Source organism: Sminthopsis crassicaudata, chromosome 3 (genome assembly GCF_048593235.1).
Source record: "Sminthopsis crassicaudata isolate SCR6 chromosome 3, ASM4859323v1, whole genome shotgun sequence".
Lineage (NCBI taxonomy): Eukaryota > Metazoa > Chordata > Mammalia > Dasyuromorphia > Dasyuridae > Sminthopsis > Sminthopsis crassicaudata.
The window spans coordinates 82,963,449-82,975,455 of record NC_133619.1 but is presented as its reverse complement, the minus strand read 5'-3'; positions in this window follow the sequence as shown (position 1 = coordinate 82,975,455).

The following is a 12,007-nucleotide window of genomic DNA, read 5'->3' as shown; positions in this document are numbered from 1 at the left end:
TCTGTAACCTCTTCTCTTAAAATAAATCTATCTTTTGCCAAAGAGAATGGCTATTGTGAATTCTTCACATGACTGAACCCCAATATTTGGTGCCTACAACTACATCATAGCCAGAATAAAAGCCCATGAGGACACATGATATTTGTATGTGTGTGTGCTATGAGTGAGAAGTAGGGTTGTGATGGAAGAGGGAAAACTACGAAGAGAATAAAATAACAAACATGAATTTCCCTTTTTACAGGAAACTGTTACATGTTCCTTTTTATTGCTAATAATTATGCAAACAGGATAAGGATTCACCAGTATACATGCCAGTGAAACTGAAGTGTCACATGGGGCTCTGAGCCACTATTTCTTGGGATTCTCAATAAGTTAAATTATCTTTTTTAAACACATATGAGATTTTTGAGAGCAAGGACTAGTTCATTTGTATTCCCAATGCCTGAAAGACTTCCTTATGCATAGTATATACTTTAAGAATGTTTGTTCTTGCTTCTACTCAGGCTTGTCTTCTGGGAAAAATGCCCACAATCTGACTCATTTTCACTATCTTACGGATTGTAGGCTCTATTTTCACTTCCTCAAATAATGAAGCCTTCCAACCAACATTCAAAGATAAATTGTTTTTCTGGTACATTACTGGAGAGGCTAATCTTCCAGTCTCTTTAGGAAATATAGTTAGAAAATAAGAGTTCTTCACCCTCCAGACAAGTGTTGCTTTTCATGTCCCTGACCCTGGGATGGACTGGTAAATACTTAACAACTGCTTTCTCAATAAAAGAAAAAAGTACACATGCATTGTCAGCATTTTCTCTATATTTTCTTAAGTCCAGGCAAAATAACAAATAATAAAGCAGCCAAATTTGTAGATTTTGCTGATTTCTGAAGTGTAAATATCCACACTGAAAATTTCACAATTGTAAACCAGTTGGTTCTAGCTTGTTGAATCACTACCCCCTTCATAAAATGATTCCATGGAATTTGTCCTGGAAAATTCAGGAAACCAATTGAGAAAGTTCAAATCACGTTGTACAGATGGAATCTTTCTGCAGCCAACATGTTTTGACTTCTGGCTAATGCCATCTCTTCTGGCAGCTCTTTAGAAAGCTTTGTAAACTTCTATACTTCTCCAACTTCTGAATCTGTCTCTGCATCTGTTGCAATCTTCAACATTTCATGGTTTGACTGCAGGCACTTCTGCAGCTATTGCCTATTCACTATCTTTAAGAAACAGTACTTTCTGGTGCACAGTTCTTCCTCCTTTCTGTCTGATTATCTTCCTTGTGGCCCCTGGCTTACCTGGTTATCACATTATCAGATTATTATATTCTGAAAAATGTACATAATGAAAAAATCCATGCGTAGAGGAGACTCCATATGTTATAAAAGAGCTATCCCCTCCACTCCTTATCCCCTTCTCCAGTATTGTTGTATGGCTCCAAGAAAGCAGAATAGACATCTCTAGCCTCTTCCTTTTCCTCAGATCATCTTTCTACAAGGGAAACTAATTCCTGCAAAGAGAAAGTATAGGAAGTTGGGACTTGATGTTACTCTGTTCTTGGAGGGAGGGGTAGAATTATATTTGTCTTCTTTAAATATTATTAATAAATTTTTAAAATCCATATTTCTTATTTTGGGAAAAAGCAGGATCCCAAGTTCTATTTCCAAAATTTGAACTCTCAGCCCTTTTTGCAGTGGCAAGAAACTGGAAACTGAGTGGATATCCATCAATTGGAGAAGGGCTGAATAAATTATGGTATATGAATGCTATGGAATATTATTGTTCTGTCAGAAACGATCAGCAGGATGATTTCAAAGAGGCCTGGAGAGACTTACATGCACTGTTGCTGAGTGAAATGAGTAGAGATCATTATACACAGCAACAGAAGATTATACAATGATCAAGTTCTTTTCAATAATGAGAAGATTCAGACCAGTTCCAATGATCTTGTGATGAAGGCAGCCATCTACACCCATAGAGAAGACTGTGGGAACTGGGAGTGATTCACAATATAGCATTTTTACTCTTTTTGTTGTTTGCTTGCATTTTGTTTTCTTATTTTTTTCCTGTTTGATCTGATTTTTCTTTTGCAGTAAGATAATTATATAAATACGTATGCATATATTGGATTTTGCATATATTTCTACCATGTTTAACATATATTGGATTACCTGCTATCTAGGGAGAAGGTGGGGGGAAGAAGGGGAAGAAGGGGAAAATTTGGAACACAAGGTTTTGCAAGGATTAATGTTGAAAAATTATCCATGCATATGTTTTGAAAATTAAAAAAAAACTTTAATAAACAAAAACAAAAACAAAGTTTGACCTCTTTTCCCATCATAAACGTACATAGCAAATAGCAAAGAAACCTTTTTATCCATATCATAACAAAAATAAAATCAGAGAAGATGTTGTTTGTTCTTCATTCTCAAAGGTGACATCATGGCTTGCAAGGAATGTGACATCATGACTTGCAAGAATTGGATTTAATTGGGGCTGAACTGTGCAAAGTTACCAGCCTCATTTTGTTCCTTTTCCCATCAAAACTTCCCTAGATATTGATTTTAACCAGATTTCACCTTCATAAAAGATATTACTGGAAGAAGGAGGAGTCCACTTGATGTGTTTAGATTATCAAGACTACCTTGAATTGATGAATACTAGGCCTGGCCCAGTCCAAAGGTTATTCTGCAGATGTAAATTTATTATTACTGTGTTAAAATTGTATGTTGTTCTGGACCCCTTCTCCCTTTTAGTTAGAATTAATGAATAAGTTGTTGTTTCTTCTTCTGTCTCAAAGGGGACCATGACATTAAGAAAGTGATGGGGTGTCATGCAAGTGAATTGAATTTAAGGAGGGAGGACTGTGCAAGGTCATCTGCTTTACTTCCTTCTCTGGAGCCATCTGGGTCCAGTAGCCAGAGATAGATCAACATGACAGATGCAGTGGGAGGCTTTGGCCTTTTAAACTTTTAAAGATCTTTAATAGGTCTCAATTTGACTGAAGCAATACCCAATCAGTGATTAAGGCTAGATAAGAAATGAGGCAGAGAATCTCTTTTACCAAGTCAAAAAAAAAAAAAAAAATCAGTCTGGGAAGGGAAGACTCTTGGGGTTTTAGACTACAACAGAAACAATTGTTATTTACATTCAGTCTGAGCCATTCAGTGACCAAGTGGAGCTTCAATGAAAGCTAGAGTGATTTAGGTCTAAGGTGCTATCTTAACCCATGAACTCCTAGATATCTAGGAAGTTTCAGGGGTCAAAATTTATATTCCTTTGGGCAGAACACCTGCAGGTAAGGATTTTACAAGTAGTTCATATAAAGAGGGCAAGAACAGGAAATAAGATTTTGTGAAGAAAAAATACTGATTTAGGACTTGCCCTGGTCAATGAAACAAACACATCAAATAAGATAAAGATAATTTAATGGTATATTAAGGCAGCAAGCAGTTGGGCGTGTTGCTGATGTAAATCTCAAACTATACTTGTTCTTGTTCACTTGTGTCCAGTTTTCTTGGGGTTTTCTTGATAAAAATATTAGAATGTTTCTATTTCTCTGCTCTTTTTCTCTGGCTCATTTTACATATGGGGAAACTGAGGCAAATAGAGTTAAGAGACTTCTCTAGGATCTCATAGATAGTAAGTGTCTAAGGCTTCATTTGAACTCATCTTTCTGCCTTCAGGTCTGGTGCACCACCTAGGTCTCCAAGGGTAGAGTTTCCTACAAGGCTGCCTCTTTTGATTCCTGTGAAAGAGAATAGACAGAAAAATCACATATCTCAAGCACTGGCCCAGTCCAAAGGTTGTGTCTGCAGATGGAGATTTATTGCTCCTGGGTTAAAATTTTGTTATTATGGTTCCCTTCACCATACTTCCAGTCAATACTAGTAAGTTTACAAGTAGCTAGTATAAAGGGACAATAAGAGGAAATAAGATTGTGTTTAAAAAAATTCTGGTTTGGACCTTGCTTTAATCAATGATGTAAACTCAGGAAATAAGATAAAGGTGGTTTATTAGTACAATAAGGCAGCAAGTCAATACTTGGAGTACAAAACTTAAACTATATTTGTTCAGTTATAGCTTCATGAGCTTCATGGGATTTTCTTGTCAAATATATAAGAATGGTTGCCCATTTCTTTCTCCAGCTCATTTTACAAATTAGGAGACTAAAGCAGACATAAGTAACTTGCACAGAATGATACAACTCTATCTATTGCACCACCTAGATCTCCAAAGATAGAGTTTGCTTCAAGTTTGCCTCTTTCCAGACCTGTGAAAGAGAACCAGACAGAAGTCACATATTTTACCAGGTTTTCATCCCCTCTGTCCAGGTCTAGCCTCCAAAAGTGTAGCCCCTGAATATTAGTAGGTAACTTACTGAACAGAATTTTAAAGGTAACAAATTCACAATCCTGCCTGCTATACTTTTTAAGTTGGAACAGCACAAGGGAAGTACCTGTGGAATTAACTGTGTAGAATTTCTGACATAGTTTTCCCTATTGTATACAAAGGCTTTTTAATTTGATATAATCAAAAATTTCTATTTTGTGATCAATAATGATCTCTAGTTTGTCTTATGGTCACAAATTCTTTCCTCCTCCACAAGTCTGAGAGGTAAACTATCCTATATTCCTCTAATTTATTTATCATCTTGTTCTCTATGCTTAAATCATGGACCCATTTTGATCTTATCGTGGTATGTGTGGTGTTAAGCTTGGGTCCATGTGGAGGCTGCATTCTTATGAGAGGTCGTCACTCAATTCATCCCATTCATCTTGGTCTTATGTCATTAATAGGTTACTTGCTACTATTATATAAGCTCAAAGTGTGTGTTGCTGAAAAGGTCTCTACCCAATGGCTCAATTGATCTTGCACATACAGATCTTACCTATCTATAATCCATAGACTTTGGCAAATAAAGAAGGCCTATCTGTAGATGTTCAAATGGTAGGGCCAACACACTTTCTCTCCTCTTTGTGAGGGAATACAAGGGTTGAACCCCACAAATGTGTTGGGGTTTTGTACTGGTGTTATGAGGTATCTCACAAGAATTTGTAGACTTAAACCATCTCCAAATCAAGAGGCAAAGATTTTATTATTATTCCATTGACTGGTAGGCTAATAGAGATAAATAAGGGAGATGTCATAAGGTGAGCTAAATTCCTAATGAACTAGCAACTAACAAGGGGGAGGGTCAAGCCCTATACAAGGAAGGAATAACTTTGGGGGTTGACATCCATAGCTTGGCCTTCTGATTGGATACAGTAACTGTAGGGTCAACATAATTTTAACAATTCAAGGAATTCAAAAGGGCCCATTGCAACAAAGATCCATTTAAGGACAAGATAATCCTGTCAATTCCCCTCCCTGTTTGCCTCAGAAATTAATAACTTCAGAGGTAACCTCTACAACTTGGTCTCCTGACTGAATACAATTAATTCAAAAAAGACTCACTTCAACAAAGGCCCATTTAGGGGCAAGATAGGCCTGTCCCCTCCCTATGGTCTATTTAGACCCTGGATTGTCAGCAGGGACATGGGCCTTTTACTAGCTCTTTTTCAGCCCATTATATATTCATTTTTTTTTCCACGAGGAGTTGAAATGTTGGCAAGAAAGGTAGCCAGACCACACAGTGGGCCTCTGCCTGAAAACCGGTGGCAAATCATTATTAGAGAATTTGTTGTACAAAGGCCTCAATTCCTCTATGTTCCTCTATGAAGGAAATTGCTGATTATATGAAGGAAGTACACTAAATATTTAGGTGCAGTTGGGTACTCAGATGTATGACCTAAAAGATGTCTTATAGAAAAGATTTGTGTCTGTCACCTAAATGTCAGTTTTTATACAGTGTCAAAGGAAGAGTAGTCAGTGGGTGGATTAGCAAATAGCATAAGCAGAATGTCTGGTGGCTTTCAAGGACCTCAGCAGACACTCCATTTGGCCATCTCGTCTACAAACTGGTCACCACATTGCAGAAATGATCACCTTCTGATATGGGCTGGATAATGGATCATGAAGATAGTCTTAGGGAGCAAGATAGCTAGAAGGAATTGGTCAGTAAGTGAAGCATGAACTTACTGTTTGCAGTGATGGTTTTTTTTTTTTTTGACAAGGATCATAGACGGCTTTATTATTGTAATATCTTCAATTAAAATGATATAATAATGTATTTTAGGCCAATGGAGGTTGAGGGTTTTTTTATTAATTTTATAATTATAATTTTTTTGACAGTACATATGCATGGGTAATTTTTTTTTTTTACAACATTATCCCTTGTACTCACTTCTTTTCCGAGTTTCCCCTCCCTCCTTCTACCCCCTCCCCTAGATTGACAGGCAATCCCATACATGTTAAATGTGTTACGGTATATCCTAGATACAATATATGTTTGTAAAACCGAATTTCTTGTTGCACAGTAAGAATTGGATTCAGAAAGTAAAAGTAACCTGGGTAGAAAGATAATAGTGCAAAGAGTTTACACTCAATTCCCAGTGTTGCTTCTCTGGGTGTAGCTGATTCTGTCCATCATTGATCAACTGGAACTGAATTAGATCTTCTCTATGTTGAAGATATCCACTTCCATCAGAATACATCCTCATACAGTATTGTTGTTGAAGTGTATAATGATCTCCTGGTTCTGCTCATTTCACTCAGCATCAGTTCATGTAAGTCTCCAAGCCTCTCTGTATTCATCCTGCTGGTCATTTCTTATAGAGCAATAATATTCCATAACATTCATATACCATAATTTACCTAACCATTCTCCAATAGATGGATATCCATTCATTTTCCAGTTTCTGGCCACTACAAAAAGATCTGCCACAAACATTTTGGCACATACAGGTCCTTTTCCCTTTTTTAGTATTTCTTTGGGATATAGGCCCGGTAGTAGCAATGCTGGATCAAATGGTATGCACAGTTTGATAACTTTTTGGGCATAATTCCAAATTGCTCTCCAGAATGTTTTCTTTCACAACTCCACCAACAATGTATCAGTGTCTCAGTTTTCCCACAGCCCCTCCAACATTCATCATTATTTTTTCCTGTCATCTTAGCCAATCTGACAGGTGTGTAATGATATCTCAAAGTTGTCTTAATTTGCATTTCTCTGATCAATAGTGATTTGGAACACTCTTTCATATGAGTGGAAATAGTTTCAATTTCATCATCTGAAAATTGTCTATTCATATCCTTTGACCATTTATCAATTGGAGAACGGCTTGATTTCTTATAAATTAGAGTAGTTGTCTATATATTTTGGAGATGAGGCCTTTATCAGAACCTTTAACTGTAAAAATGCTTTCCCAGTTTGTTACTTCCCTTCTAATCTTGTTTGCATTAGTTTTGTTTGTACAAAAGCTTCTTAATTTGATGTAATCAAAATTTTTTATTTTGTGACCAATAATGATCTCTTGTTCTCCTTTGGTCATGAATTCCTTCCTCCTCCACAAGTCTGAGAGGTAAACTATCCTATGTTCCTCTAATCCATTTATGATCTCATTCTTTATGCCTAAATCATGGACCCATTTTGATCTTATTTTGGTATATGGTGTTAAGTGTGGGTCCATATCTAATTTCTGCCATACTAATTTCCAGTTCTCCCAACAGTTTTTGTCAAATAATGAATTCTTATCCCAAAAGTTGGGATCTTTGGGTTTGTCAAACACTAAATTGCTATAGTTGTACACTATTTTGTCCTGTGAACCTAACTAGTCTATTTCTTAGCCAATACCAAATGGTTCTGGTGACTGCTGCTTTATAATATAGTTTTAGATCAGGTACAGCTAGGCCACTTCATTTGATTTTTTTTTTTCATTAATTCTCTTGAAACTCTTGACCTTTTGTTCTTCCATATGAATTTTGTTGTTATTTTTTCTAGGTCATTAAAATAGTTTCTTGGGAGTCTGATTGGTATAGCACTAAATAAATAGATTAGTTTAGGGTGTATTGCCATCTGTATTATATTTGCTTGGCCTATCCAAGAACCCTTAATGTCTTTCCAATTATTTAAATCTGTGACTTTATTTTTGTGGCAAGTGTTTTGTAATTTTGCTCATATAATTCCTGACTTTTCTTTGGTAGATAGATTCCCAAATATTTTATACTCTCGACAGTTGTTTTGAATGGAATATCTCTTTGTATCTCTTGCTGTTGGATTTTGTTGGTGATGTATAAAAATGCTGAGGATTTATGTGGATTTATTTTTTATCCAGCAACTTTGCTAGAGTTGTGAATTATTTCTAATAACTTTTTATTAGAATCTCTGGGGTTCTCTAAGTATACCATCATATCATCTGCAAAGAGTGATAGTTTGGTTTCCTCCTTACCTACTCTAATTCTTTTAATCTCTTTTTTGACTCTTAATTGCCGAGGCTAGCATTTCTAATACAATATTGAATAGTAATGGTGATAGTGGGTAACCTTGTTTCACTCCTGATCTTACTGGGAAAGGTTCCAGTTTATTTCCATTACATATGACACTTACTGATGGTTTTAAATATATGCTCCTGACTATTTTAAGGAATAGTCCATTTATTCCTATACTCTCAAATGTTTTTTAGTAGGAATGGATGTTGGATTTTATCAAATACTTTTTCTGCATCTATTGAGATAATCATATGGTTTTTGTTAATTTGATTATTAATATGGTCAATTATACTAATAGTTTTCCTAATATTAAACCAGCCCTGCATTCCTGGTATAAATCCTACTTGATCATAGTGTATTATCCTGGGGATGATTTTCTGTAGACGTTTTGCTAATATCTTATTTAAGATTTTAACATCAATATTCATTAAATTGGTCTATAGTTTTCTTTCTCAGTTTTCACCCTACCTGGTTTAGGTATCAGTACCATGTCTGTGTCATAAAAGGAGTTCGGTAGGACTCCTTCATTCCCTATTTTTTCAAATAGTTTATATAACATTGGGGCTAATTGTTCTTTAAATGTTTGATAGAATTCACATGTAAATCCATCTGGTCCTGGGAATTTTTTCTTAGGAAGTTGATTAATAGCTTGTTCTGTTTCTTTTTCTGAAATGGGACTGTTTAAGCAATTTAATTCCTCCTCTTTTAATCTGGGAAGCCTATATTTTTGGAGGTAGTCATCCATTTCACTTACGTTATCAAATTTATTGGCATAAAGTTGGGCAAAGTAACTCCTTATTATTGCTCTAATTTCCTCTTCATTGATGGAAAGTTCCCCCTTTTCATTTTTAAGACTAACAATTTGATTTTTCTCTTTCCTTTTTCTGATCAGATTTGCCAAAGATCTATCTATTTTATTGTTTTTTTCATAGAACCAACTCTTAGTTTTATTTATTAATTCTTTTTTTTTTTCCCCTGAGGCTGGGGTTAAGTGACTTGCCCAGGGTCACACAACTAGGAAGTGTTAAGTGTCTGAGACCAGATTTGAACTCCGGTCCTCCTGAATTCAAGGCTGGTGCTCTATCTACTGCGCCACCTAGCTGCTCCTTATTTATTAATTCAATAGCTTTTTTTTTTTTTTTTCCAAGTTTAGTATTTGATTGGGGGTTTTTAATTTGGTCTTTTTCTAGCTTTTTAAGTTGCAAGCCCAATTCATTGATCTTCTCTTTCTCCATTTTCTTCAAGTAAGCCTCTAATGATATAAAATTTCCCCTTATTACTGCTTTAGCTGCATCCCACAAATGTTGGTATGATGTCTCCTTCCTTATCTCTTTTAATTAGATCAATTTTTGCTTCTGCTTGATCTGAGATAAGGATGGCTACCCCTGATTTTTTTACTTCACCTGAAGCATAATAGATTCTGCTCCAGCCTTTTACCTTTACTCTGTATGTATCTTCCTGCTTTAAATGTGTTTCCTGTAAACAACATATTGTAGGATTCTGACTTTTGATCCAGTCTGCTATCCACCTCCGCTTAATAGGAGAATTCATTCCGTTCACATTTATAGTTAAAATGACTAATTCTGTATTTCCTGCCATCATAATATCCCTGGATTATGCTTTTTTCCCTTGCCCCCCCTGAACCCCTTCCCAAGTATTAAACTTATGGGCCCCACTTGTGTCACGCAGCCCTTCCTCTTTAGATCCCTTCCTCTTTTTTGTACCTTTTCCTTATTACTCTTTTCCTTTTCTCTTTTTCTCTCCCACTTTTTAGTGAAGTGAGAGAGAATTCTTTGTAAAACAAATATGTCAATTATTTTCTCTTTGAGCCAACTCTGATGAGAGTAAGATTCACACAATGTTCCTCCCCCTCTCTAATTTCCCTCAGATCTGATAGGTTTTTTTTTCCTCTTTGTAGGATGTAGTTTCCCTTTTTTTAAAATTTCCTCTTTTCCCTTTTTCTGATACTATCCCCTTTCCATTTCTATGTTATATCAATACAATCAAATTATACATGTGGACTTTATGTATATCCATATCATAAATATAGTTCTCAAGAGATCCTTTTACCTTTTTCTGCTTCTCTTGGTTGGAGATCAAACTTTTTGCTTAGATCTGGTTTTTTCCTTAGAAACAAATGAAATTCCTCTGTTTCATTAAATGTCCATCTTCTTCCATGGAAGAAAATGCTCAGCTTAGCTGGGTAGTTTATTCTTGGTTGCATTCCAAGTTCTTTTGCCTTTCAGAATATCAGATTCCAGATCCTTTAGTGTGGATGCAACCAGATCTTGAGTGACCCTTACTGTGGCACCTCAATATTTAAATTGTTTTTTCCTGGCTGCTTGTAATATTTTTTCCTCAGTCTGATAGTTCTGAAGTTTGGCCATAATATTCCATGGAATGTTTTTTTAAGGGTCTTTTTCAGAAGGTGTTCTATGAATTCTTTCGATGCCTATTTTCCCTTCTGATTCTGTTACCTCTGGGCAGTTCTCTTTTATGACTTCCTGTAAAATAGTATCTAGGCTCTTTTTTTCATCATAATTTTCTGGGAGTCCAATAATCCTCAGATTATCTCTCCTAGATCTATTTCCCAAGTCTGTTGTTTTTTCTAGTAGATATGTGATATTTCTTTCAATTTTTTCATTTTTTTGATTTTGCTTGACTGATTCTTGACTCATTCATTTCTATTTGTTCGGTTCTGATTTTTTAGTGAGTTATTTTCTTCATTAGATTTTTTTATTTTATTTTATTTTTTTTGTATATTTCCAATTGAGTTTTTAAATAAGTTATTTTGCTCTATGGAATTTTTTTCCATTTCACTAATTTTTTTTTTTAGTGAGTTATTTTCTTTTTCTAATTCACAATTCTACTTTCCTGGGAATTCTTTATCTTTTCCAATTCACAAATTTTGTTTCCCTGCACTTCCTGTGAGTTTTTTACCTTTTCCAATTCACCTTTCAGGAAGTTGTTTACCTTTTCCAGTTCACCTTTCAGAAAGTTGTTATTCTCTTGCATAGCTTCTATTTCCTTTCCCCATTTTTCTTCTACCTCCCTTTTAAGATTTTTTTTTAAGTCTCTTCTAGGAGAGCCTTTTGTGTTGTGGACCAATCATTGTCTGGAGACTCTCTGCTATTAGTCTCCTCAGGGTTGAAAACCTGCTCTCTTTCAGTATAGAAGCTATCAATCATTCTTTTAATTTTTTTTAACTCATTTTATAGGGTCTGGCTTCAGGGCCAGGAAGTTATCAGCTTCCTCTGCAGAACAGGGATAATTGTATAGCCAGCCTGTCAGCCAGCTACAAGGAGTGGCCAGGTACAGGAGTGCTCTGGGAAATAATTCTCCAATGGCTTAAGTGACTCAGGTCTGCACAGCCTGGCTGTGGGGGATGCCTTGCTAAGAACCCTACAGTAAGGATTAACAACTTCCTTGAGGCAAGAGTGTGAGCAGTGATTGTCACTATCCCAATCTGAAGCTGCTGTGGGGCTGTGGGTATTAATAGCTCAGAGGGAAGTTTCTCTGCAGCAGAAGCAGTCTTACTGTGGAGGTTCTGTTGCCCCAGGATGAGCCCCCCACTGTGCAGATTAGAGGCTGCCTCAGGCTGCACCCCCCTGCTTTGTAGATTTGCTGATGCCCTGG